Raw genomic sequence first — 26,882 nt, 5'->3', positions numbered from 1 at the left:
TGGCCCTCTACTCGGCTTCACCTGAGCCCTCTTTACTCAAAGTCTGCTCCTCACAGCCCTTTCTCTAACTTGGAGCCTATTTCCCTGCTCCTGTCTTTTAACTGAACTTAACTGGCACCTGTTTCTATCCCCGGTATTTGTCCCTTACCTGGGACTTCCTTTTTGGGACCTTTCCCGTCCCCCTCCCTTGTCCCCTACCTGGGATACTGGCTGGCCATGGAGCCTGTACCCCAGTCACCTGACCCAGGTTTTCATGTCCTCCTTCTGCACAAACACATTGGGCTGGTCCTCAGCCCAAAGAACATGAAGGGTGCAGAATTGCACATGTGCAGCTGGTCTGAGGTTTATTGGGACTTGGAGTTCCTGACCTCCACGCTGAAGATTAAGGTAAGTTGGGTTTCATAGCACACAAGTCCTTGAATATGTTGCCATCTCCCAAATCCATGCTCATCTCTCCTGGAACTCCATGTTTGAACATCTCCAATTAGGTTTCCGCATCTGCCACAGTTCTAGAACAGCACTTATTAGAGTCACAAATGACATCCTATGTGACGGTGATGGAGGTAAACTTTCCTTCCTTGCCCTTCCTGACCTCTCTGCAGCCTTTGACACTGTTGACTAAACCTTCCTTCTCCAACACCATTCCACTTCATCCAGCTGTGTGGGACTAGTCTTGCCAGGCTCCATTCTTATCAATCTGTTCATGGCCAGAGTTGCAATGTCTTCTCTTCCTACTCCCACACCTTTACCTCGGGTGTCTCCTTGGCCTATCCTTGGCCCCATCTTTTGTCATCTTCAGGCTGCCCCTTGGCGACATCATCCAAATGCACAGCGTTAGTTCTAACATACACTGGTGACACCCAGCACTACCTCTCTCAAATTCTCTGCTGTTGTTCAATTATCAGACTGTTCATCTGGCACCCAGTGCTGGATGAGCAAAAGTTTCCCAAATTTAATATTGGGAAACCATTGTCACTGCTTCATTCCCTAGCAACTATCTTCATCCCTCTCCCTGGCAACCGTCTGAGGTTGAATCAGACTGTTTGGAACATTTCTGTCATATCTGACCTCGAGACAATCTTTTGACCACAAACGTGGCATCACGAAGACCACATTTTTCCATCTCCTTGGTATCGCCCAGCTCTACCCCTGCCTCATCTCACCTGCTGAAACCCTCATCCATTTTTTTGTTACCTCTAGATTTGAGAATTCCAATGCACCCTTGGTCAGCCTCCCATGCTCTGTCCTCCCTAAACTTGAGGTTATCCAAACCTCTGCTGCCTGTGACCTTACTCGTAATTGAGTCCCATTCACCTGCAACCCTGTGCTTGCTGAACTACACTGGCATGCAGTCAAACCACGCCTCAAAAGAAAATACTCCTCATTGTTTTCAAGTCCCTCCATGGCCTCACCCCTCCCTATCTCTATAATCACTTCCAGTTCCACAGCTCTCAAATATCCACACTTCTCTCATTCAGGCCTCTTGTGCTTGCCTAATTTTAATTGCTCCACCATTGGTGATGGTGTTTCCTTCAGCTGCCGAGGTGCTAAGCTCTCAAATTTCCTCCCTAAACCCCTCCATCTCTTTACTTTTCATACTTCCTTTAAGACGCTCCTTAAAACCTACCTCCATTACAAAGCTTTTGGCCATCTGCCCTAGTATCTCAATTTCGATTTATAACACTCCTCTAAGGTGCCTTAGAGGGATGTTTTGTTACAACATTGGCACTATATGTAGAACAGGTTGTTGTGAATTGTTGCCACTAATCTGCCCTGTCTTTTTAACACCACTGTTCACGTTTTCCCCTGTGGGAATCCAGGTAATTGCAGCTGATTGAACATGGTCAATTAAAGTCAGTAAATTGTCCACAAACTTCAGAGTCCAGGGTTGTATTTTTTAAAAAGATTGTTTTGCACTGTTTAAAAAAGATAGCGTGATGTCTAATGGGCACATATTAGAAGCAAGAATTTATATAATGATGTCACAGTGCCAGTGTTACACACTAATTGTGAGCTCAGACAGTTTTTTGAGTCGCATTCTTCTATTGATTCAACAGATAAACAACCATGTCATTTATCAAATGACGATATTCCACCCAGTTGATACATTAGCTATGCATAGGTAATTTGATACAGCATAGCCTTTGCAATGAATAAATGTGCATTGCGCAGAGCTTGGAATAGCTGGTATCATATAATAATTTGTGATATGAAGCTTATTACAGGGCCATTTTGAACAGGAAAAGATAAGCATGTGATTGAAATTAATTTCTGTCACTTTGACTCCGTAACATACTGAATCAGTGTAGAGGAGTTGTAAGCCGCAGAGTCATTTATGGCACAGAAGGAGGTCACTTGTCCCATTGAGTCCATGTCAGCTCAGTTTCTGTTCTTGGAAGTTGTGAAGACACTGGGGCAAGATTTTAAAGAGTTGCTGAAACCTGTACATGGTGAATCTATCAGTCTTTATTTATTTTCTACTGAAGTGACTGCCAGGTAGAATATTTTGTAACCATGGCCTTAATCTTATGTCCTAAGGTCGGACACATGCCCAACCTGAATGCACGTAAAATTGTGCGAAAAGACGTTGAGCATGTGTGCTGACAGCATCGCGCACGCGTGCAATATTGAGGTCGGTGGGCACACACGGGAGTCGAAGCAGCACGTGCCGACATTTAAAGGGCCAATTAAGGTAATTAAAAAGCCTATTGACCGCGATTTTATGTAACCTGTCACACGGGCAAAACGGGTCAGCGGAATTCACAGTTTAATCATTTCCTCATTCACGAGCGGGATCAAAGCCTCCGGAGCAGCAGCACTTTCTCTGTCATTGCCAGTTCATTGCTGTGTAAGTACAGAGTTGTCCCAGAGTTCCTTTGCATCTTGTTTCATTGTCGAGCCTGCCTTTCAGCATCTCAGGCCCTCATCTTCCCTGGAAGGTTCCCCTGAGTATTGCAGCACATTTGCTCCCTCATTTTCAAGGCGCTGGTCCTCTGTATCCCACCTCATGGGGATAGTGTATTCTGCTGGTGGAACCTCCTCTGAAGAGGAAGAGAGGGGCAGGAGGGAGAGGAGGCCAAGTGGGCATGAGCAGCATCCCAGGGACAGACCTTTAAGAGGAGAGGCACAGACTCAATTGGTACAGGGCCAGCAGGGAGGCCAAGGTGGGAGAGCACGCCAAAGACGCCACTACCCAGTGTCTAGATTGTTCAGGCAGCACTCTAACTACCTTCAGATGTCCGAGGTCCAGTGCCGCAGGAGACTCCGCCTTTCCAGTGACACAGTGACAGCAATGTCACATGATTGGTCCGGAAATCGACTCCAATTGCATGGGCTGACACCCATGCCGTTGGCTTTGAAGGTCACGGCCCTCAACTTCTATGCCTCCGATTCTTTTCTTTCCAGGGCTCAGGGGGGGATCTGTGCTGTGTTTCTCCATCAGCTGCACACAGTTGCATCAAACTTGTAACTGATGCTATCTTTAGGCACATCCACATGTACATCCACTTCCGGACAGCCGAGGCAAGCCAGGTGGAGAGAGAACAATGCTTCGCAGCTCCCTCAGCCTTCCCCACAACTCCGGGCAACCTTCAGGGGGCTGCCTCTTCAGGTTTTGACCACCCATTGGACCCGGTGCCCAAAGCGTTCCCGCCCCCACGCACCGAAAACAGCTGGCAGTCCCGTCTCCCGCTGAGTGGGCCTTAATTGGCCACCCATCGTAAGATCACATTCACAGCGTGAATTCAGCTGGGAGTGGGTTTTACATCTGCTCTGGCCGCGCCGACTGTGGGCACAGCCCGAGGGTAGAATTCAGGCCCATTCCTAACATTAAGCACTTGGCATGAAGGATATAATGGTTCAGAAGCCGAGTACTATCCATCTACTCCATCCAGCAACACGCTTATTGCCAATTGTAGAAGACCATCCACTAAGGCTTATGCTTAATGTTTCCCACAATGGTCATACTCAGGACCTGATTTTATTGTAATTTTCACCAAATTTTAGGCAGGCTTATGCTGTGGACGCACATTCACTTGGCACTGGACTGTAATATCCTTACGATCGTCATTTTTTTTTAATCCCAGTCAGAGCCAGATTAAAACTCAGGTCACCATCACTCACGTACCAAAAATCTCTGGCAATCGGGACTCATACCTAACATGCATATGCATTGAGCAGTGAGAGACACTAGCAGTGCAGGTGGTGGGATGTGGCATTTGAAGAGGCATTTGTTGACCTTGGCTGCTCATTTGAGGTCATTGATGGCACTGGATCCAGGTTCTTGGGGCTTGACTCCAGGCATTGACCATCGCAGCTATCTGTCGTCATTGCCTTTAGATCATGTATCTGAAAGATCTCTCCCCTTCCCCCTGTCCTTCTTTCCACTTCCTTCACCAAGACCTCCAGTGCAACATTGAAAACCTTGGAGCCCACTTGTGCCATGATTCACTCTCCCAGATTAGATTCTGTTCAACCACAACCCTCAGCTCCTTCTCCAGTCACATTGCTCCTCCCCTTTAAAAAGTGCAAGCCCTTTTGAAGCAGTACAAAATTTAAGTGCTACTAGCCACCCACAATGTTGACCTCCTGCTGATGTACCAGCCATTAAACAGTATGGGTCGTGCGCTAGCTAGATGCAGAGATCATGAAAATGAATAGGCAACACAAAGTTGGTGTGCTGCCTGCATTGCAATCTACAGGCACAGGATAATTAAGCAACACAAGCCCCATGCATGTTTTCAGAGGCTATCCCAATTTTGTTCCCACAATAATTGTCATGTTATTTATAATGAAAGTCATTGTTCAGTTATTGTATCACTTCTGTATTTTTGTAAAATGGTTTCAGATAAACATCAGCTTGAAAAGTGACAGTATAATTCAGGCATATGATCCCTGAGTGCACTAAAGCCAAGCAGTGGGAGAAACCCTTCAAAATGTTGTCTCACCCTGCTTAAGAGTTTGCACTGGCTTTTGAGTGGCTAGTCAATCTCCTATGAACCTTTCAACTTTGTGATAAATCTCTAATACATCAGGTTACACCAGCATTCCCCCAACATTAAAAATGAGCTGCAGATGAAATTAAATTCCGTGTGTGGATTGAAGCTGCGTGTCAACAATCAGACCAAGGTCAGTATGCATTATAACAGTGCTTTACTGATAATCTTTTAAATGAAAACAATTAAACCAAATCAACAAAAGTAGCCAGCAGACCCTGGCCTTTTGCAGCCATTTCTCAAAGCAACCATCTCTCTGGTGTCTTTGAAAGAATGAGCCCTAGAGTGTGAACAATTCCATACTCGGGAGCCATGCTCATTGCAAATTCAAAAGCAAAATACAGTTGCTGGAAATCTGAAATAAAAACAGAAAATGCTGGAAATACTCGAGGTCTGGCAGCACCTGTGACAAGAGAAACAGCTAATGTCTCAGGTCAATGATGCTTCTAATGAAAGGTCATCGACCAGAAAAGGTAACCCTGTTTCTCTCACACAGATGCTGCTTCATTGGAAATTGGATTGAGACTGCGCAATCCGCATAAATTAAGCCCTTAGAAAGGTAGAGTGAGGAGTCTATTATTCTAGTTTGGAATCAAACTGAGGTGACAGGACAGTGTGTTAATCAACTATGTTGTCAATTCTCCACAGTATTGAAATGTATCATAATTCAGCGTTATGTTAAGCAGTTCAGACTTTTAGCTTAAAATGTGATCTGGAGTGACAGTCACTTGCATGTCATTAGCTTGTTTTAATGTAGCTAGGATGTTCCTCCAGGAATGACTGAAAAGACCGTACTGTCTGGCGTGCATATCAAGTGGATGACTCATTTTGTCAGACAATGCTTTCCAGCAATCAGACCCTTTGATATGATTTTGGGCTCGCAAAGTAAGACACTGGTTTTGAAATAATACAGTACCCTTATTACATCAAGAATGGAATTTGCTGCATCATTATCTTTCTGACTTCTACAGAATTCTATTTTTGAGCATTGGGATTTACAGACTAATGGTTAGAAATTTAAGAAAGGGCTTCATAATTTTACATGGTACACAGTGATTCAGAGTTTGCTCACCTTATTTATTTGCTTTTGCTGTATTGTATTACTGAAAATGATTCTATTACCATTGGTATTGAATTGCATCCAAAACTTTAAACATTTGGACATTCATGCAGCTTGACCGTGAAAGTTTGAAGAAATCATATTTTCAGTCCAATAAGTGATAAGTGGGAAAGACAACTACAGTAAAATAAAAGCAAAATACTGCGGATGCTGGAAATCTGATACAAAAATTGCTGGAAAAACTCTTAAGACAACTAGAGTGTTGGAAGAACCAATCTCCCACTGAGATAATTCAACACCGTGACAAGATGCTGAAGCTCATGCAGATAATTTCTTCTGGACAATTTGTTCATTCCACTGGCTACTTATACTCTTTTTTTATTTTTCATTTTTACAGGACATCTGGAAGAAATGCTTTACCACCAATACAGGAGCAATGTTTTAGTTAGGCTTTTTGTTTAAAGTGTGAGTTGGTGACACATTCTTCTCTTAAGGTAGAAGGCTATGGGTTCAAGTCCTATTCCAGGACTTAAGCGCAAAGATGAAAGCTGACACTCCAGTGAGGTATTGTACTATCGAAGGTGCCATCTTTTGGATGAGACGCTACACTGAGGCCCCATTTGCACTCTCAGGCAAATGTAAAATATCTGATGGCACTATTCTGAAGAAGAGCAGGAGAGGTATATGCCATCACCTCGTCGATTCATCATGCTGAGCACCATTTTAAAAGTCCTAACACGTGCACACATCTGTGCTTCCAGCCCAGGACTACTGCTGGGAAGATGACCACAAAAGGCAAAAAGACTGCAAACCCCAGGTTTAGTGACACTTCACTGGAATGCGTTTTGGATGCCGTGGAGGCCTGCCACGGTATCCTCTAACCCCACTCTGGCTGCAGGATGGGTAGCAGCGTGACCAACCAGACTTGGGTGGCAGTGGTGATCAGTGCCAATGCTGCACAGAAGAGGTTGGCCATCCAGTGCAGATAGAGGATGAATGATCTCATCCATGCAGCTAGGGTATGGCAACCATCTCATCACTCTAAACTCTCTCACACTCAAGAACCTCACACATTCACTGGCATCTCACTCACTGCCAGCTCAAGTGACATCAGCAGCCATTCTCACACACATACCCACACATGTCCACCTAGCCACATCTCCTCTGGAGATTGCTCTTCGACCCTCGCCATCTTAGGGCCACACCCTGGGTTACCCTCCTTCCCTAGTACAGCCCTCATCCTGCAGCCTCTTCCCTTTCCTGAGGCTACTTCTCCCCTTTGCCAAGCAAGCCCTGGCCCTGCAGCCATTGAAAAGCCACCCACATATGGCTGATCTGGTAGGTAGAGACCTGCCGTGAGCCTCCCTAAAAGTGATGTCTGGTGTTGATAACTGCGAGTGCTGCCCAGAGCAATGTAGGCAAACAAACCTTGAAATCCCAAGCGAAGTGCATTTCACCAGGTAAATGTTGCTTTCTGTACAGTTGTGGGCTGAGCGGACGACCGCAAACTGGTTTCATTGCTTTGTGAAACCAATCGTGCCATATTATCAGCTCACACCACTCAACATGCCCGATACTGGCGTGCATAGAAAATCCCAGCCTATATAAATGCAAGTCATTCCTTCAGCAGTTTCTGGTTTTGCCTATTTCACGCATGTTCTTTGATAGGTTGCAGAACAAACCCTTATCACTGCCTTAAAATGTTAGTGGATGCTGATGATTGAATAGGGTGGCAGCTTTTTATTTCATCTCAATTTATGTTGTGCTTAAAAATGCATTGTTTTTCATTCAACATATAAAGTCACTGCCGGATTGGAAATGTTGTCTTGCCCTTAAATCAGACACTTAATAAATAGACTGGAATCCTGCTAATGAAAAGTATAGTTATTAGAATAATGAGCCTACCTGTATTTGTGCACTGGGGAATCTTAAGCTAAATTGGTATGAGTTGTCACAAAAAGCATTTTGTACTCATTGCATTAATTGTAGACAAATAATTGATTACATTTAGATGAATGAATCCATTATGGTAATGGTCAACAATGGCCATATTAGAAAAAGTAATGCTTACTTGTAGCAGAAAGTAATCCACTAGTAATGATAAATAATATTTGGATATAAAGGAACAGAATGTTTACTTGTAGTGGCAAGTTCGAGCAATTTCAAAGGGGTCTGAAATAGATATTGAAGCAGGGTCATTCATACAACACTGAGTTCAGTGCATTTGCAAAGATGGCTTTTTACAGCTAATCTCTTGCCATTGTTCAACTTTATATTTATAACCTATTATTTTATTTATTCTTTTATAAATTGTGTCCTGACCTATGTTCAGTTATATAAAAGTTATAAATATGAGGACGTGGTCCCCACCCCGACCCAGGTAAGTCCTAGGTTTTGGGTGGGGAGGATTGTGGATTCCCAAGGAAAGGGGTGTGGGGAGCGGGTTTTGGAGGCCAGGTGGGAAGGCACAAAGGGGTGGGGTAACATGTTGGAGGGGTGACCTGATGCACACAGGGCGCCCCAAAAAGGATACACCTTTTTTTCCTTCCTGCCTGTTGTGTTTGCTTACAAAAGCAGCCTACGCATTCTGGCCCACTTTCCCAGCCCAAATGTATTATCCCATGGGCAGATAATACTCTGGTCAATTGGCTTGGTAACAAACCCAATTGCCCAGTAACTATTTATTTAAAAATGGCAGATGGGTTGCTGATTTCAGTGCCTGCCTGCTTACCATTTTGTGGGGACCGGGTTGGGGTGGGTAGAAAGGAGGCGGGCTGGCCACTTGTATTTTACATGCTCCCTCAATGAAAATATGCCTGGCGGGGGCCATAAAATCCAGCCCAAAGTATCTACTTTAATTTTTAAAGCTTCAACTCTAACTTCTGAAGGAATGGGACTCCATGCGTACAAAGTTAAATTTTTAGGGTCAACGAGGTTTTTTGGCTGTATTTGTCACTTATCATTTACTCCCGAATGCACCAGACCTAAACTTTCCTGGTGTCTTTTTAATTTAGTGGGCGAGTACCATTACAGTGATTTCAGTGTCAACTCTGTTGATGCTGACTGTTACAGCACGTTTTGTAAAGTAAGGTGCAGCATCTCTGACAGTAATTTCTGGATTTCCGTGTTTAAGTTGCTATCAGGTTTCTCCCGCTATCATGGTGAGCACCGTCATTGTCACTGGAGTATCCAGGCCGTAACCCATTGTTTCTATGAGTTGCTTTCTAAGCTTTAACCTATCCCTGAATCACATGGACATGCTCCTTCCACAGTGCTTCTGCTCATGCTTGCAACACTGACACCAATCAATTCTGTATATTTTTCAGTAAACAAGTTAGGCAATAAAGGACACAGTTTGTATTATATGGCTGCAAACAACTTTTATTACCAACCTATAAAATGGGTCCAATTAAAAGAAATATTATTGAAATAACTTTAGTTTCTGCAAAGCTCATAACATTGTGTCCTGAAGCTCCTGCCCAAAAAATAATTTAAATACAATCAATTCCACTTAAATGAATAACCGATAAAAGAATAAAATCTCCAAGCAGAAACGTTTAAATTAACTGCAAAACTCTGGATTTATTTATTTAAGTGTTGTACTGCATTGTTAAAGCCAATCTGTTGAGCCCTTTTTGCCAATCAACGTGTTAGGCCTTTTATAAGCATTTTTGTCTAGGTGTGAAAATTATCTGGTAACTGAAACATCTATGTTTCAGGCTCTTTTTCGCCTCATTAGGTACTAGGGCACAAACACTTTTGGCAATCAATGTGACAAGCACTTTTGTGTATTTTAGGTGTGAAAACGCCTCACGAGGTGCTAATATTCAAAGCATGATTAACTGTTAAATGCTGTACCATATTACTAGATGTATTTCATCTGTTGTTAAGATCTGATTTTAAAAAAAATGGCTTTTTAAAGACTTTTAAGTCCTTTTTAAAAGGTTTATTATGCTCTTTCTGTAATGTGTATATTGTAATGAAACAAATTACATAAATGCACTGTTATCAATAACAATTGTGCAACCATTAGTGCAGCACTAATTGCATTCCAGTTTGCATTCTATTGTTAGCATTGTCAAACATGAGACTACAGTTAAAACTCTCAAGAATAAAATGTTAAAATAAATGAAATTACTTGCCAAAATCATCGCCATTTTGCACTGTACGTAAAGAAAAACCTATGCTATTGGCAGAATCACCCCAGATTTGCACTAAGTGTGGTAGTGGGTGTGGAAAAGCAACGTCTTACCTGCTGGCTGCAATTGCGGGTTTTCGCACTGTATTGTCTGCCTCCTGCCTCATTTATTGTACAGGCACAGGAAACACTCGTCTCGCTGGCAGGCGGCCTCTGATTTTCCTGCCACGCCGTTATCTCTTCGCTTCCTCCTGCTGGGCACCATATTTAAACTGCAGCCATGCGCATGCTTCTCGATGCTTGCAAATCAGGATTGCTCCAGTGAAGACATGACCCTGAAAGTCAAGTAGAGTTCAGTGATCCATCACTAGAATAACTTTTGGAGGCCTGTCATGATGTCCTCCACCCCTGCTGTGGCTGAAGGAGGTCCAGTCCAGGTCCAATCTCACCACTCCAGCTTGGGGGGCGGTGACAGTGGTGGTCAGCGCCAACGCTGCACAGAAGAGGTTGGCCATCCAGTGCGGAAGAGGATGAATGAAATCATCCATGCTGCCAGGGTATGGCAACTAAAGGGAATGGCAACTAACTCATCACTCTAACCTCACACTCACAAGACTATCACACGTTCACTGGCATCTCACTTACTGCAGCTGAAGGGACATCACCACTCACTTTCTCACACATACCCTCACATCTCCATCTCCTCTGGAGACTGCCTCCTCAGCCCTCACCATCTGTGGGCCACTTGCATGGATCAAAATGTGCTCCTACTTACACTTTGCAATACCCCCCCTTTCCCCATTACAGACCTTACCCTGCAGCCCGTTGTCTTGTCTGAGGCTACTTCTCCCCCTTCCCCAAGCAAGCCTTAGCCCTGCAACTGTTGAAAAGCTACCCCTGCCTTACGGCCGGTCTGGTAGGTAGAGACCTGCCTCTGAGACCCCCTAATCATGATGTGGGTGCTGCCTGCGAAGCCTGGCGCTGATGACCATGATGCTGCCCTAGGCCAGGCAGACAAACAAACCTCAAGTCCAGAGCGAAGCACGGGTCGCTTATGTACAATTGTGAAACGCTTGGCGTGCCATCACGCTAACGTACCTGGATGATCCAGCATGGGTGCATGATTCCAGTGAGCAGGGCTTATAATAAGATGCTAAAGCATTGAAATTTGGTTCCCACTGTGCAGCGGCGGGAAACCTGGCCTACCGTTTACGGGTGGAGCAGATGATTGCAAACTAGTTTCATGGCAGTGTAAAACCAATTTTTGATGATCTCGCCATATTGTCCGCTCATGCCTGCCATGACGCCCACCGCCAACAGAGGCGGAAAATTCCACTGTATGCCTTTGCATTTGTGCTGCCACTTTTGAAGTTGCATATGTGCTAGTTTTCTTTCGTAACTTACTTTTGCTCTTTTTATTACTTAAGGAGGAGATAGATATTTTTAATTAGTAACGGGTTGAAAGGTTTTGGGGAGAGGGCGGGAAATTGGAGTTGAGGCTGAAATGAGATCAGCCATGATCATATTGAATGGCGGGGCATGCTCAAGGGGCTGAATTGCCTACTCCTGCTCCTAGTTCTTATTCTTTGGAAATTTCCAAATGGAATTTTTTCTATCACATTCTTAAATTATTAGCATCTTTCAGGGCTACAGCAAAAATATAGTTACAAAAAGTAGCAAGTAACTTTTTTTAATGAAATGTGATGGGATAGAAATTTTGCCGAAATGGCCACTCATGCCATTTCTTCAGGGTTCCTGCCAAGGTAATGTAGGCAATCGGTAGAACCACATCAGAAATTCCAAGTGATTGCAAACAAAGAAATGCTCTGTGTTATGTCATCCCTAGATTATAGCTTTGAATATATGAATCATAATCGTAGAATCTTACAACACGGAAAGAGACCATTCAGCCCATCTTGTCTGTGCTGGCTCATTGAAAGAGTTGTCAAATTAGTTGCACTTGCCCCACTCTTTCCTGATAGGTTTACAATTTTTTTTCCAAGTATTTACGCAATTTCTTTTATAGGTTATTATTGAACCTTCTGTCACCACCCTTTTCAGGCCATGCATTCCAGATCACAACAACTGGCTGTGTAAAAAAAAAAACTTATCTTCCCATTAAATATTTTGCCAATTTTAAAAAAATCTGTGTCCTGTTCCTGCCATTCTTTCTACTTTCATTCATAAGTGTTATAATATTATTATTATTTGGTGCAATCTGCTAGAAATAGAAAATCCAGGCACCAAATGGTTATTACCAACTGGAAAATAATTAATAGCAAGACAAGGACCAAGAACATTTGCTCACTCAGAGAATATTGAAATGGTAAAAAAAATTCTGCACTCCCCTATTTTTAATATTTTATAAAAATAATTGCTGTTTTGGGGTGAGGAACAGGTGGATATTCATGCGTTTATTTTCACTGCAATTGTCGTGTACCAGCTGATCTATTTGGATACTTTGAGGTGAATTATACTATTGAACTATCAATGACATCTTCACATGTTTGCCAACAGAGAGAGGTTTGCCAAACACCATTCAGTGATAATGCTGTTTTAAGCATCCACTATGTACAGGGGATTGATTGTGTAAATTCTGTGTTATGGAAACTCTGTGCCAGTTTTTAGGCTTACCAGAGAATTAGGAAATCTGAATAAAAGTGCTTTGTAACTGCAGTTAGCTCATCAATTGCTTGTGCCCATACTCCCATAACAGCTCTGAAAAACAGTTTACAGACTCTTATTCCAAAGCTTTCAAAGTTGCAGTGAAACAAGGACACACGAATAGTTTCAAGCCCACATTTCTTGCCCTTATATATCCTGTGAGCAACAAGCTTTAGTAGATGCGCATATAGTCAGGTGATTTTCTACATTATTCAGCTTTTGTGTTTATTTTAACCTGTTGTTTTACAGTGCCTGCCTCTCTTTTTCAGTTGGAAAAGAGTTGGTCTGTTCTTTACAAATTATTGTGGTGAACAATTAGCCAATTTGACAGATTTTGCCGTATAATCACATTAGAAATCTTTGGAATGCTCCTTCCCACGACATCTGACATTTGCCTGACATGCTGCCTTTGATCCAAAATAATCGTTTCTTTTATATAAAGGACGGGCTGTACTGTAGCTATGATCCTGAATGTAAAGTGGGGAGTTTTATTATACTTAAAAACTCTTACTTTAATTTATGTGGATTTTATTCATTGAACAACAATGAATGTATGTTTCTTTTACCCACCCACCCCTCCCCCCAAGAAATCTGAAATGCATGTGGATTTAGTTGCGTAGGTGTAGCATTGGATGATATGCCTTTAGGAGACCTGAGCTACATAGGAACTGCTGGGTGGATTCCAGAGGCCCCGAGTCAGGTATGAAGCACCTTAAGCCTGCCAGTGTACTCAATGACAACATACAAATCTCTTTGTGTATTGGAATGATTCCCATTTTATATCTATTTCACTTCTCTAATTAAATGTTGCTAAGAGGCACATTGAATTCAGCAATTCCTGTAGGTCTGATTGTTTATCTGTCAATATAGGGATCACCTTGATTACATGTAAAAGTGAGTGAATTGCTGCCCTGTGATATGGCCAAGGCTACAATAACTACTTATGGCTTGAGTGTTCCAACCAGATGCCCATGGGTGCCATTTTGGAACATCTGAGTAAATATTTACTGGAATGTTTCAAATCACACTATTAAACTTACCAAATGTTTGACTCATTGTCTTTCTGGTTGTGGAGGAGCTAGAAAAATTTTTTAATGGTGAATACATCTTCAAATGTGATACAATAGTGCACTGCCTGGTTTTGTATGATTAAATGATGAAATAGTTGCCAACCACTTTTTCTTGAAGGCAATAACATTTAAGTTACTCATAAATGAAACATTTTTAAAACAAATATTCCAAAGCCTTTCCATAGTTACAGCAGGTGGCAGGTCTTGTTAAAATGCCCTCTTGAGAGAAATTAAAAGCACAGTTTATAAGCATTCAGCTTACTTTTGCAAGGGTAAGTAAAATTTTACTTTGTAGAAAAGAAGGTTGAGTCATCCTACCACGTGTAGACCAACAGCTCAGCAATATTTGAAACTCCAATCCCTGCTCAAAAGTCCTGTGTTGCCATATTTGGGAATTTTGGAGCAGGCTGACTTCCTGGGTATGCTCACTCGGGAAGCTCTGCTGTAAAGTTAACTTGTTGGCTGCTGTGAGCATTACACTATATACTGCATCTTTGGTATGCAAAATGTAAAATTGTTATAATATCTGTACCAAAAAATTAAGTGCAAAAGAGCTAGACATGAGTGTTGACAAAGTTACATTTTGCCAATGTTTATGCACCTGTTGCATCCAAAAATGATTATACTGCAAACTAACAGCCTGCCAATTAAAGAAATGCTGGTTCGATAAAAAAGTGTTTTCTAAAGACTGTCTTTCTGGTTGTGGAGGAGCTAGAAAAATTTTTTAATGGTGAATACATCTTCAAATGTGATACAATAGTGCACTGCCTGGTTTTGTATGATTAAATGATGAAATAGTTGCCAACCACTTTTTCTTGAAGGCAATAACATTTAAAAGTAGAATTTACAAAGTGCTGCAAAACCAATTTTAAGCAGAATGGAACTACTCACCTGTTAGAGCTATCATTTTGCAGGTGGTGGTCATGGGTCATGCTATTCCAATGTACAGGTACCGGACCCCGTGTCCGGGAAGCTCAGGACCAGATATGTGATGGATTTGGGGATTTTATGGATATTGGGTCCTTGGCCTAAAACGCAAAATAAACTATGAAAAATAAAGAATAAAAGGGTTTTATTGAAATTTCTACCAGGGCGCCAGCTTCGCATGCAGTCGGTTTTTGGGTCCTTCTGGATTTTGGGACACCAGATAAGGAGTCCAGTACCTGTATTTTACGGATGTGATGGGTTCTTCATTTAATCTGATCTGAAAGGAGGTGTTTTACTGATACCCTAGACTGCCAGTATAATTATTATCCAAATTTACAAACATTTATTGAATAAACAGAACAGTGGCCTCTTATGTGAAATGAGGAAAAAGATTACACTGGCCAGTCCTACATAACTCCTAACTACATTAAAAAACAACACTGGATGAATGTTAAGTGCAGCAAAGGAGGGGAAATGGAACAGTAAGAGAACATAGGCATATTTGAAACAGAGACCAAGAGTTTAAAAATGATTGCTAAATTTAGTTCTGTACTTCTTTTTGTTTCCTGTTTGCAACTGGGCATTATTTTCATACTGCTTAAATTCCATGCAACAATTGACCTCTGTTTATTTGCTTTAGGTTTATTGAACTAGCTGCTGGAAGAAGAGGAAACTAAAAAGGGATCATAAAGAAACCGAAGCCCTCAGAGAGGACATAACGCCCACAGTGCACACTTAGGTACAAATTTTTCTTCTGAATATGGAAAATGTTATAGATATTTAGTTCTGTGGAAAGAACAAGCTTCAATTTGGAAGGTGCGATAAACAGAAGACTTAAATAATGCTCAACTGTAGAACTGATTGAGCTGTAACAGTATGGTGTACTTTGAGCTGTTTAATTTGCACAAGACTTGCAAAGCAGAATTAAGTATTAATCAGAAATCAACTGATTTCAGAAGCTAAGGTTTCTCAAATTTTGCTTGGGTTTTCCTTTAATTTTCCAGTTTGGATGTTGAATGACATTCACTGCCCAGTTAAAGTGTGAGCCTGTGAACTACAGTTTTCTTTTTTTGAAAGAAAACAAGCTGGGCCACTTAGTACTGGTGAAAAAAGCTTCAGTAATGAATGAAACGGTGCTATGAATCAATTCACTTCAGATTCTGTCAAGCAAGTTGTAGATCTGCATTACCGATTTGGATTTAGCTGATTAAATTTATACATCAAATAGATTTCACTTGACTGCGCTCATCTTGAATTTCATTTCACACTTAGTTTAATTTGTTCTGAAGTGTATTTGATTGTAATTTATTGCTGAAAATATTGAAATTAACAATGAAAAATTAATATCTTTAAATGTATATGTACTTTAGTGGTAGAATTAGTTTGTGACACAATATTTTAAATGTAGCTGAGCTCAGAGGATCATAAAGAACTTTTGACTCAGGGTAACAAGTTGAGTATAAAACAAGCAGAACAGTACTGGGAGTAGGCTGACACTGAGCTTTCAATATTACATAAGTCAGCAGGAAATCCTTTTGCTTTACACGTTATAAGAGAACACAGGATACTTACTAAACAGATGAAGAGGTCAAAGATTAAAACTTTTCAGTTAAATGAATATATTCATATTTGCCATTATGAGCATTTCCATAGACAATAGCTATTGTCAGGATCAGCTAGTACTGTTGGAAGTGTTTTGTAGGATGCAGCCTGAAGAAATACTCAAGAGATTGCTAGAGTTACAGACAGGCCTTTGAAGTTCTTTCTGTCCCTTATGCTCAGATTCAGCTGGACTGGCCTCTGACAGCCTGATTTGGACAATGAGTAGTTGGGGTTTGCCTTTACCTTTTTAAAGTTAGACAAAGATATTTGGAAGAGCAGAGTGCTCTGCTAGTACTCTGTCTGCACCTTGCCTCATATAAATGCACCACAAAGCAGCATGCATGTAGTTTCAGGTGTCAAGTTAAATTGGTGCCACAATGTTCAGTATGACAATAGAAATAGTTCGAAGTGTCAGCCACAGAATCCAGCCTACATAAGATCTATACCAGTCTTCCCTTTCTCGGATCACTTTATAGATACCAACAGCTATCCATTTATGGAGGCCTCCTATCTACAAGAGCATTAATGATAATTGCTGAAAGAAGAGACATGTCAAAGCTTTTTGTCTTGCACTTATCAGGCCACTTTGCAAGAACACCTACACAAGGGGAAAAAACAATTTGTACTGTATGTGAAGAGAGTACTGATTGGTTGGCAACGCCATGTGCCAACCACTCAGCACTCTTGTCACAGACAGCAGAAGCTGTTAACATGTCTCTTTTTTCAGCAATACTCAAGTGTGCCACCAAATAACTATTAATGATTATATGGGTGCTCCATATGGCTCCAGACCTAGATATTTGGGAATAATTTCATTAAATAGAGCCGTAAGTCTTGGGCTATGGTGGTGACACATAAAGTTCAAGATAATTGATACAAGGGGGCCCTGTCCCTTTTTCTTCTGTGTCATATACCAGACCTAGGTGCATATGTGCTGTAGAAGAAATCCCTAATACACAAAATGTAGCAAGTGACATTTAGCAAACTTAAATATCTAACATTTCCCATGAGAACTAAATAAACAACATAATCTCACTCAGAGATTTTCCTGTATATTGTTGTAAATTTTTCCAAAATGATAAATTCATACAGCCAAAATCCCTGAAGACACATTTCAATATTTTAAAATCCTTGACAGCCTCCTGTTTAATCGATGTCTGTTAGGAGTCCTCCTCTAACACTCGAGCTTTTCCCTACAAGGTTGCACTTCATCTCTGCCTCCTAATGCCTTTCCTCTCCCCCTCCACTCCCAAGTCCAAAATACCGCAATAATCCTCCAGTTTTCTCAAGATATGATTGGTTACTATAATTGTGGGGAGGCAATGGTGTAGTGATATTGTTGCTGGACTAGTAATCCAGACACCTAGGGTAATGCTCTGGAGACCTGGGTTCAAATCCCCCCACAGCAGATGGTGGAATTTGAGTTCAATAAAAATCTGGAATTAAAAGTCTAATGATGACCGTGAAACCATTATCAATTGTTTTTTTTTGTAAAAACCCATCTGGTTCACTAATGTCTTTTACCTGGTCTGGCCTACATGTGACTCCAGACCCACAGCAATGTGGTTGACTCTTAAATGCCCTCTGAACAAGGGCAATTTGGGATGGGCAATAAATGCTGGCCTAGCCAGCGATGCCCACATTCCATGAATGAATAAAAAAAATTAGACTCTTCAAACATGGCACATTACACAGACCTCTCACTTAGCAACAGTGTAACGTTATGCGTAATGTGCAATGCGGTTCCCATCCTTAGAAAATAAAATTTACTACACTTATGATTTACAACACTGAAAATTCTTTTACATCAGGGATGAGAATGAAGCTTTAGCTATGGGGAGAAATGAGAGGCTCTTTGCCTAGGAACAGAAAAGGTCAGAGAACATTTTATAGAGATTTTAAAATATTGAGGGAAATGCTGTTTCCTCTGATCAGGGAGGCAGTACCTGCAGGATCCAAAATTAGTACAGTCACCAAAAAAAAGGAGGAAATATTAGAAGAAACATTTTTGAACAGGAAGTGTTAGTGTTTGGAATGGAGTGGTGGAGGCTGAATCATAATACACTATTGAAAGGAAAAAAAAAATACTTGCAAAAGAAAAAAATATATACAAGAAAGGAGCAGAGAAATGAGTCTAAACAGACAACATTTTCAAAGGATCAGATTGGATGAGACAACTGAAAGACCTTCTGTAAAATTCCATGGGCTGAATATTTTGGGTAGCAGGGTTTCCGTTCCCTGCCGACTCTGCCTACCCCGCAGCCATTACGTGCTCAAGTGAGCATCAGTTGGCTGCAGGCGGGACTTCTGCCCCTCACTCGGGAGGAAGCCCGCCTTAGAGAGCTGCCGGCTAATCTGATTGGCTGGCAGCTCTCTAGTTGTTGCAGTGGACAGGAGAGGAAGTTCAGGAAGATGCCTGAGCCGAAATCCCGAGACTGGACGGCAAGGTAACATTAAGTTGTCACAGGGCGGGGAGGGTAGGGAAGGGGTGGTGGGGTGGAAAGTGGGCGATTGGGTTGTCAGGGGAGAGGCTGATGGGCGTGAAGAAGGGAGGTCCAGTGGCCTTAAGCTCAAATTCAGAAAGGGGCTTCTGAGGGAGATGCCCCCACCCTCCTGAGGCCTAAGTTTGATTGTTTTCGGGTTTCTCCCACACCCGGTAAACCTTCCCATTAGCCTAAAAATTGAGGCTGGGTGGGAAATGGCCCTTAAGTGGCCAATAATTGACCATTTAAGGGCCTCAACTGGGGCAAGGGCAGGTGGCTTGTCTGATGCCTTGCCCGCCCCAGCATAAAATTGCTGTGAGGTCAGTACGGGCAAGAACTTAGAGGGAACCCCTTATCTTCAATTTTGCACTCCCCCCCCCAAAGCCTAAAAACCCACCGGGGGTGTATGAAATTCAGGCCCATGATCCTGTATAACTGGCTCTTCTATTTATATGATATTTTTTTCAGTAGCCTACAAGTTTCTGTTTGGCCCATGATTTTCTTAATCCGTTTGCTGAAAGTCTTGAATGTTTCACTAAAAAACTGTCAGGTTTTCTTCAGCACCTGCAGGATAAACAGGAAAACCTCAGCATCCTGTTCTGTGTAAATGTGCGCATTAGTTTGACAGTACAGCCGTTTTATAGCGATTCGTGTCACTTTCCATTTAGATAGTTAAAGTCGTGTTTAATCTCTACACTCGAGCCACAGTACTTGGCTCCCATCTCTTACCTGTCCCTAAGCACCACCACAATATAACAGACTGCTTTTTTAATCTGTAGTAACCTTGACCAAAGATTTAATTGTTGAGGAAGCTATTCTGATCGTGCCATAGTATTTCTAAATAGTGCAGTAATTAAATACAACAAATGTTCTGGTTTTCATCACGGGTACAGAATTTTTCGTGCATTAAAGTGTGGAAAATGATGAATGAAGTATTTCTCTTCTTTTGTCTACACTCTGAGATCAATTTATGCAATGGATTAGAGGATGGAAACAGATCTCCTTAGCTCCCCCAACAATGATGAATGCAGTTCTCTGACTTATCAATGTGCTTTATGTTTTAATGCAACAATCCTCAACAAAATGGTTATCCTGTTGGAAAAGATTGTGCAATCAACAACAGCACAACACCTTGCATTTATATAGCATCTTTAATATAGTAAAGCGTCTCAAGGTGGCACACACGGGTGTTATCAAATAAAACTGACACTGAGCCTCATAAGGAGATATTAGAGCAGATGACCAAAAGCTTGGGTCAAAGGGTGTCAGGAAGTATACTAAAGAGAAAAAAAGAGGTAGGAAGGCAGAGAGGTTTAGAGAGGGAATTCCAAAACTTAGGACCTTGACATGGTTACCAATGGTGGAGCGATTAATATCGGGGATGCTTAAAAGGCCAGAATTAGAGGAGCGCGAATATCTCAAAGATCACAGAGGAATTTAAAAACAAGTATGAGAATTTTAAACTTGTGCTGTTGCTTAACCAGGGACCGGTACAGATCAGCAAGTACCGGGCTGATGCGTGAACGGGACTTGGTGTGATTTAAGATACAGGCAGCAGAGGTTTTGATAGCCTCAAGTTTACAGAGGGCAGAATGTGGAGGGCCGACTAGGATTGCATTGGAATAGTCAAGTCGAGAGGTAACAAAGGCATGGGTAAATGTTTCAGCAGAAGATGAGCTGAGGGAGGAGCAGAGTCAGGCGATGTTACGTAGGTGGAAATAGGCAATCTTGGAGATGGCACAGATATGTGGTCGGAAACACACAACAGCAAGATTGTGAACATTGTGGTTCAGCCTCAGGAAGTGGCCAGACAGAGGGATGGAGTCAGTGGCTAGGGAACAAACTTTGGAGCGGGGAATAAAGACAATTGTTACGTGCCCCCAGCAGGCGTGTTTCCCATGGAGTGGGGGGGGCACATAAAATGGGGAGGGTACCCATCCCATCACCTTCCTGCCCAACCCCGAGCCCTCCCCTATAATACGGGGGCACGGGAGGCTGCCACCCAGCATATTTAAATGAATAATTAAGGCTTGGGGCTGAATAATACACTCCGTGATTGGGAGCACTTCCCACTTCAAGGAGTGTATTATGGGGCATGGTGACGTAAGGCGCCATTCATAACATCATCACGCCTGTTTACGATAATACCATACATGGGTGGGTCAAAAAGTCGGGAACCCACCCGTGTTATTTAAATGTTAATTTAAATGCCAGTTGAGGCAATTAACAAATTATCTGACTGGAATAATATGGCCAGAAGGCAATAATACACATGAAAGGTAAGATTTATATCAGGTGGAGAACCTGTTTCTTTTTTTAAGGGCAACCTTGTTTGGGTAGGTTTTTTACCTGCAACTGAGAGCAGAGTCTGAGTTTTGCAGTTCAAAATCCTTTGACTGCAGGGACTGCTCTCTTCAATGGGCAGAGTTACATCTTGGATATTTTCTCTTGAGAAAGACTGTCCTCTCATTCAGAGGGCTGTTTTGATAGTTCACTGAATTTCCTCCTGTCCATAACTCAGGGGTGAGGGGCGAATACTCTCTTGAGACAGATGGGGATTGTGGTTTCTGTTGGAGACACAACCTGCAGTGAGGAGGAGAGGAGCAGAAGGGTGAAAGGAATAAGGGCTCAGCCTGAGGCTCAGAATGCTGTGGGTCCTCGGGAAGGGGACAGAGCAGCAGCCGACCCTGATGGTCAGGAGGAGCCTAGAAGCTGTCATCGGAGGCGCAGACGGCATTTAGCTGCACCAAGGGTATGCAGATAGTGATTCAGCTACTTGGAACTGAGTGCAATTCAGTGCAGAAGACAACTGAGGCTTTCAAGGGCAACTGTTACATCACTTTGTGAGATGTTCGCAGGGGACATCTTGTTAAATTGCCTTGGGGGCCACCCAGTGCCTGTTGCCTTGAAGGTGACAGTGGCGGTGACCTTTTTCACCACAGGCTCTTTTCAGGCAGCCTACAGAGACCTGACTGAGATAATATAGCCTGCTGCACACCATTTCATGGATGCAGTGTTCCGGAGTGCCAGCAATTACAGCCTTCACGCAGGATGCCCAAAGTCAAAATGAGAGATCCTGAGGATTTGCCACCATTGCTGATTTCCCCAGGGTGCAGGGAGCCACTAATTGCACACACATAGCCAGCAAGGCTCCTGCAGGACAGCTGTGCATGTTCACAAACAGAAAGGGATTCCACTCCATCAACATGCACTTAGTGTGCGCCCACAAAGCAGGTCACACAGGTGCGTGCCAGATATCCAGGCAGCAGCCACGACGCATATATTCTTAGGAATTGTCAACATCCAGACATTTTCACCAGTCCAGATACGTTGGAGGGATGAGGCGATGAGGGCCAACCTCTCGATGTGACTCATGACGCCTGTGAGGGTGCCAAGATCTGAGGAATAGAGAATGTACAACAAGGGCCACACCAGCACCAGGTCCATAGTGGAGCTGACAATTGAACTCCTCAAGATGCATTACTGATGCCTGGACCATTCTGGCACTGCAATAACCCCTCCCCCACTACCTCATGTTTATCCCAAATGGTCATGGTTTTCTGTGTCCTCCACAACATCGCCATACAAAGAGGAGATGCCCTGGAGGATGAATGCAGGCCAGAAGGGGACCAATCCTCTGAGGATGATGGTGAGAATGGGGTGAGGGAACACGGCGATGCTGCTGCGAATGCCCCAGGCCATGACCGAGAGGATGGCCATGACACCAGCGATGCCTTAATGTGCCAAAGGCTGATGTAGAGCCTCTAGCCCCTGCAACATCAGGGGTTATGTGAAACATTGCAACTGCACGATGCAGGGACAATGAGCGAGTCCTGAAGCCCTTATATCCAAACCTTCTCCATCTGCTCACACGTTTGCACGATTCTTCTAGTCCTCCCTCAACCTTTCACTTCCTACCTCAACCTCCAGGTACAAGTCACACAGCCACAGCTATCAATAAGAACATAAGCATGAGGTAATGTGAGTATTCTGTTTATTCGCAAGCCTTCAGGGTGTAACAACATTATTAAATGTCACCTATGTGCCCCTATTCATTATGGATATGTGGATATTTACAAACACAGTGTGCTGGCGCGGTGATCCCCTCCCCCCCCCCCCCCCCCCCCCCCCCCTCACTTGTGGCTGCACTGTAGAGAGGCGGCTGATCTGCCACCTCCTTTGCCCTCGATGACTTTGGAGGACATCCTCTGTGCGGCTATGGCCTTAAGCGGCCAGCTACTCCAGCAGACTCTTGCAAGTCTTCAGTCGCCGCAACAATGGTTAAGGTTTATGTCTTTGGCCAGTGGACGGAGGAGATGCTGCCCCCATCAGAAGTACTTTGAGAGGAACTTCCAGATGCTGCTGCTGCTGGTCCCTAACCACTAGGACCAATTGGTCCTCCCTGCAAACCAGAGAGGTTCCAGAAGCTGGGTGGGCGACCAAGGTCCCACTTCCCCTGCCTCCCTGGGCCTGTGCAACTGAGCTCCGAGCCAGGTAAATGGTGTGCAGGTCAGAGCACATCCTAACAATTGCGTCGGCAATAGGCTCGGTTTGCTCCTCCAGGACAATTGCCAGTCTGTCCATGGAGGAAGCTTGGAGCTCGAAAGAGGTGGTGATTGCAGAACTCATGGCTGGATAGATGCATCCGCAGTCTGAGCCAGAGCATACAACCCCTCTGGTATACTCAGGAAATCTTCTCGCGCTGAACATCCAGCATCTGCCACCTTACAGATGACTCCAGAGGCTCATCATCTGACTTGGAATCAGACTCTGGATCACCCTGGACACTCCTCCGACTGCCTGAGGCTTGTTCCACCACACTCTCCAGCAGCCACGTGTGTGTATGTGAAGTGGCCTCACTGGTGTGTGCATGACCCCTGTCTGATGCGTTGAACCCTGCTCAAGTACCAGTATCTGTGCTGGTGCTGGGTGCAGAGAGAGGATGTGATGCTCCTGGGAGGGAGGCTGCTGCACGGTTTCTGCTGCAGCCAGTGCTGAAGAGGCTTCTGCTGTAACAGAGAGAGATCAGTAAGAGGGTAATTGGGTATCACATCACTTGATGCATCACCCCATCACATGACTGACATACACCTTTTTATGGCCTGACATGCATGAACTCAGTAGGCATTGAGACCTTGGGCAATGACATGACGCTTCTGATCATGAAGATTTCCAAACAGATTGCATATTTCCTAACCTCCTACAAAACAAACAAACCATCTCCTCTTATCACCTAGCCAGATACTTTTGTCATCTCACCAGAACGAGCCATCCCTCAAATCTCACCACTGCCTATACTCAAGCTCCAGCAGAACCAGCACTTGCTCCTCATAAAGAGTCAGGACTTCCATGTGGGGTATATCCTGCCTGTACAGGCTTGCTGTCAGGAGTTATAGGCTCTCCTGAAAAGAATTGACACTGAAATTCTATCAACAATCTCAAACTGTCACATGTCATGTCTCAGTCCCATTATCAGACAGCATGTGCCTGACTGAAGCCTATGCTTAGGCGTCATAAGGTCATCCTGCCAACCACCCACCGATGGCTTGATCATTGCTTGGAATGCCCAATGGCATGGTCTAGGACAGCCGTGTGCTTGTGGAAACACGCAACTTTGGATGAGCAGCTAATCTCGAATACCTACTGCATTCACAGAGTCCTGTATCACACTGGACAAATATTGTTCATACTGATGCCATATTCACCCTTGCCAAACTCATGAGGTCATTGAACTTTCTGTGACACGGGGACCAGGTTCGCCTCACAATGTCCAGACGCATGACGTCCTCAGTCACCTCTTCCTATGCAGCATGAGTCTATCTGGGCTTCCTCCTCTTTCCAGCGCTCAGAATTAGATCTTCACACCTCTCAGTTACACGGAGGAGGGCACCAAGGGCGGCCTCACTGAACCTAAGGACAGCTTTGCCCCTTTTGGAGGTCCTCTCCCCATGCTCTGGCACAGATATCTATGCATGGAAATATTTAATTAACGTATAACTCCTCAATGCCTGAAGGTGATAACCCTGCTGATTTATGACAATTTTGCCACCTATGAAGTTTTAGATGGTTGGCAAACATAAGCTCAAATTAAAATAGAGTTATCTGGATAAACTACAAAAGTCAAAATTCTTCACTATACTCTTCGAGAGTCAGATGAGTCACCTGACACTGGGTCCTTGGTCCGGGTCATGATCTGCGTCTCCAAGACCGGATGTCCCACCCTCCACACGTTGGGTGGGATGAAGGTCTACAAACCACCCTTGCAGTTAATTGGCGGCAATCAGATTCTTATGAGGGGGGTGGGGGGGGGGGGTCGCTCTGACAGGGGCCCGGATGTCGGAAGGCCGCCAACTCCCGGGTGTGGAGCCCACCATCGGCACAGGCCCATATTATTCAGCCCAGGTTTTCAAGCCAATTGACCCTGATAATACGCTGCCCACCCTGTAAAACATTTGGCCTGGGCAGCAGGGCGGGAGTGGGAAGCCCATTTAAAAAATTTAAATGTTTAAAATGTGGGAAGGAAGGTGCGGGAAGGTCGCTCCTTAGGAGGTGCCCTTGGCGGATTGTGGTTAAGTCGAACACCCCCTTCCCTCCTACCTACTCATTCCTTTAAGCCCACGCCCTCCCCGCACTGTTTCTGTATCTAACCCACCCAAACCCTCCCAGCCCAAGACCCCAGACCCAGAACTTGCCTGATCTGGGGATCCGTGGGCCTTGATTTTCCTCTTTTCTTGTAGTCCCAGCAGCCGCCACTGATGCCTTCCTGGCGCTGCTGGGCCTGATGGAGCTGCCAGCCAATCTGATTGCCCGGCAGCTCCAGAGAGCAGGACTTCAGCCCCATCAAGGGGCAGAAATCACATTTTGCCCTTATTAGTCTGCTTCTCAGCACGTTATGGTTGCAGGGCAGATCAGCATGGAGCCGATTCCGCCCAATGGCTCCAACCTTCCCGATATTTAGTTGGAAGAAAATTCTGCTAATGTACTGGATGTTGGATAAACACTGATAATTTAGAGATATGGAAGAAGTCAAGAGAGTTGGGGGTGAGGCAGGACTTGGTGTCATCAGCGCACATGTGAAAACTGATACTTTGTTTTTGGGTAACGTAATCAAGGGCAGAATATGGAGGAGAAATAGGAGGAAGCCAAGGATAAATTCTCGGCAGACACCAGAGGTAACAATGCATGACTGGGAAGAGAAGTCATTGCAAGTGATTCTCTGACTTTAATTTAATAGGTAAGAATGGAATAAAGCAAGGGTAGTTCCATCTGGCTATGTTATAGATGTGTGGAAGACACTGGTGTGGTCAACTGTGTAAAAGCTGCAGACAGGTTAAGGAGGAGGAAGGGAGATATTTTATCGCAGTCACAAAACTCCACGTTGGTGAATAAGTACAAATTAATTCACATGAATTCCCTCAATAGCGATGTGCCAGCAATTCATCGGGGAGCAAGGGAGGAAACAGCTGCACATGGTACAATTAGAATAACAGGACAATTGTTTCTCAAAGTAAAAAGCACAGGAACAAAGCAGTGCTGTGTATGTTGAGAACAATTTTTAAAAAGGTTTATGGCTACACAAATCTAAATAATCACTACTTTGTGTCACTCTCCACCTACATCCCCCTTCCATGCCCCAATCCTACCTCTTTCTGTATCCATTATCCATCCCTGGAAAAATCTATCCGCCAATTTACTTACAACTATATTTTCAAAATCCCAATTGTCCAGCCTTTGGCTCTCTGTTCACAATATTTCTACAGCTATTGATTTACTCAGTCGCATCCTCACCTATACTTTGGATGTCCTAATTCCCAATAAAACCATTACTCTTTCTCATCCTGGCCATTCGCTGTGGTATGTCTCTCATCTCCAGTCACTTAATTCCAAGGAACACAGACTTGAAAGGGTATGGTGGATAGATGCTGGACAACTGGTTTAGCTAAA

The 26,882-nt window shown here is 43.6% G+C and overlaps 1 protein-coding gene across 7 annotated transcripts in view; it reads left to right on the top strand.

The window, feature by feature from the left end:
• LOC121292662 (guanine nucleotide-binding protein G(I)/G(S)/G(O) subunit gamma-2) overlaps positions 1-26,882 on the top strand; it is an 84,767-nt gene that overhangs the window by 40,912 nt on the left and 16,973 nt on the right. For 6 of the 7 annotated variants that reach the window (XR_005946311.1, XR_005946310.1, XM_041214920.1 and 3 more), the window contains one exon: positions 15,494-15,592. The gene's annotated coding sequence lies outside the window, so the exon portion shown is untranslated. Of the gene's footprint in view, positions 1-15,493; positions 15,593-21,090; positions 21,218-26,882 lie in introns of those variants that run through there. The other variant, XM_041214923.1, reaches the window with a different exon arrangement.

The sequence above is a fragment of the Carcharodon carcharias genome, chromosome 20, assembly GCF_017639515.1.
Source record: "Carcharodon carcharias isolate sCarCar2 chromosome 20, sCarCar2.pri, whole genome shotgun sequence".
NCBI lineage: Eukaryota > Metazoa > Chordata > Chondrichthyes > Lamniformes > Lamnidae > Carcharodon > Carcharodon carcharias.
The sequence above is the reverse complement of the archived record's forward strand: the minus strand, read 5'-3'. Positions and strand labels throughout refer to the sequence as shown.